This window comes from Harmonia axyridis, chromosome 4, assembly GCF_914767665.1.
Source record: "Harmonia axyridis chromosome 4, icHarAxyr1.1, whole genome shotgun sequence".
In the NCBI taxonomy this organism is placed as follows: Eukaryota; Metazoa; Arthropoda; class Insecta; order Coleoptera; family Coccinellidae; genus Harmonia; species Harmonia axyridis.
In genome coordinates, this window is record NC_059504.1 from 19,053,686 (window position 1) to 19,056,166 (window position 2,481).

The following is a 2,481-nucleotide window of genomic DNA, read 5'->3' on the forward strand; positions in this document are numbered from 1 at the left end:
TATTAAATATGGCATATCAATGAAGTCAGTACTCATCGATATGAAACAGACAGATATCTATATAGATTTAACGTTGATTCAAACACAAGTTCAGAATGGAATTTTTTATATCAGAAATTTTCAGTACCTATCTAGCTCTCGAAACAACAAAAATAGGCCAGTAACAAAGGTATCTTGATCATCCTCCTGATATTATTTTTTTGTAATCTAAGTATAGCTGGATCTTATACATTCTGAAAATAAGGTTTATTATTTACTCTTATGATGTTTATAACTAATTTTTGAAATTCATTAAAAAGTATTCTTTTTGCTTTTCTTATATCTATATTTAATCAAAAATCCAATAAATATTTTCATTTCACCGAATTCAATGCCCACAAATATTTGAAACCTGCGAAAATTAAATTTAGAGTTCTGCTCGAAAGAGAAAAGATACCTATTTCAGATGAATATTCAATAGCTTGAGGTATCTAATTAATTTGAATATTTCGAATGTGCTCAATGCCAACGAGTTTTTTAAGTAGGGAGATACTATACAACTACAACTGTGGACCAAATTTCGGACTTGATTATAATATCCGCTCCGTACCTAATTTTTATTTCTATTCCTACAAAAGTGGCATACCTACTTAGGCACAAAAATTTTTAAAATAATTTCTAGATGAAAAAGTTCATTCCTCTGTTTTTAGTTTGGAAATAAATCTTTCTTTTGAAGTATTTATTGAATAGGAGGATACTTTCAAACCAATCAAGTATCTTCGTAAGATTCTATTCAAAATAATCAATACATTATTGCATTCTGAACATGAGACGCTATTATTATAGAACTAAATTTCACATCTTTACATCAAGCTGCGATGTCCGAGTGGTTAAGGAGTTTGACTCGAAATCAAATGGGCTCTGCCCGCACAGGTTCGAATCCTGTTCGCAGCGATACTTTTTTTCCACCAGAGATAAATTTGTATGGATGTTTCTTGTTTATGCATGAATTCGATATATTTTCGTGAAATAAAGTGTTCGATAAGAATATTTTGAAATTTACTATTTATTTACGTAGATACATTGAATACAATTTCTAGTTTAGTCTAGGACGCAATGTGTGATTGAAGATTGAACATACGCAAATTATAAACGAATGTTGAAATTATTTTGTTTCTTTTTGAGGTTTGACCTTTATTCGTCATTCAGATTGATGAAATTGAGAATAAAATTCATTGTTTCATTGAATTCTAGAATAATTGTGAGAACGTCTCGAATTTTTTTATCGAGATGAATATCAGTGAGTGAAGAAAAATGATATAATATTTGAAGATATGTAAATGATGATTTCGTTCCTAAGTTATTCGAGGACCACATACGAATTAAATCCTTATTCAATAATTAAATGAAAAAACTTGATTTGGAGCTATTGCGCACTTGTTTGAATTCGTATTAATTGTATTTTTTTACGAAATTCTTCATGAACCTACCTATGAAGTTCTACAATAGAATACAATTTCTCAATTAATATATTACGTGCTTTCCATGAAAACATAGAATTATGTGATAAACAATTATATCGTTTATAATTTTTTTTTTTAATAATTTTATTGAAGAAACGAAAAAGCTCGTAAACCCGAAAAGATATAAGGTTGAAAGGATCTATTTTTCCTGTAGACATAGATCATTTGTTATCGGCAACAAATAATAAAAAACTAACAATCTGCATTCAAATTTGTATACTTCGGAAGTTATCGATTATTTTATTGAAAATAAAAATTTTTTGAAAATTAATAATGCAGATTCTTCTGGTCATGAATACGACTCTTTAAGAAATTTTTGTCCATTTTTTTTTCATCTTTATATTTTTTTCAATCTTCCCGCAAATGACCGAAAAAATTAGAAACAAATCAACCTGACAGCCTGTTCGTAATGAAGATATTTTGTGGTTCAGAGTGTTATAAGATTAGATAAATTGAATTTTTTTCCCATGTAAAAATACATAGTTGAATATTTGAATAACACATTTTATCGATGTATTTTATATACACAATTTATTACAGAATTATCGAAATTCCCCGAAAACAATTTTTCTTAATCTTAATGAAATTTCGCAATAAATTTTTGTTTTACTTTTTCACAGCTCATTTCTAAATTTCATTTCGATCCGATGGTTATTTAATCAATTATTGAGAAATCAAAATTTCAAAGGGTCATAACTCCGAAACCTTCAAATGGATTCAAGGCCATTAACAAACTCCACCAAGACATTCGATCCCTGAACCTACCCTGAAAATTTCAAGTCTCTAACACATTCCGTTCGGGAGTTACAATTTCTCAACCATAGAATTCAGTAAATCCGGATCGAAGGACCAAAAAAAAATTAAAATACATCGGAATGCGAAACATAGCAAATATTATCCTGTAGAATAATCAGCTTCGTCTCACTGATGATTAACAAACATCCAAACGAAACCAAACAACGAGAGAGAGAAACGGCTA

At 29.0% G+C, this 2,481-nt stretch overlaps 1 non-coding gene across 1 annotated transcript; it reads left to right on the top strand.

Moving 5' to 3' along the window:
- Nucleotides 1–851: 851 nt before the first annotated feature.
- Nucleotides 852–933, top strand: Trnas-cga. Its single transcript has one exon. It is a non-coding gene; the product is annotated as a tRNA-Ser (tRNA).
- The last annotated feature ends 1,548 nt before the right edge of the window (nucleotides 934–2,481 follow it).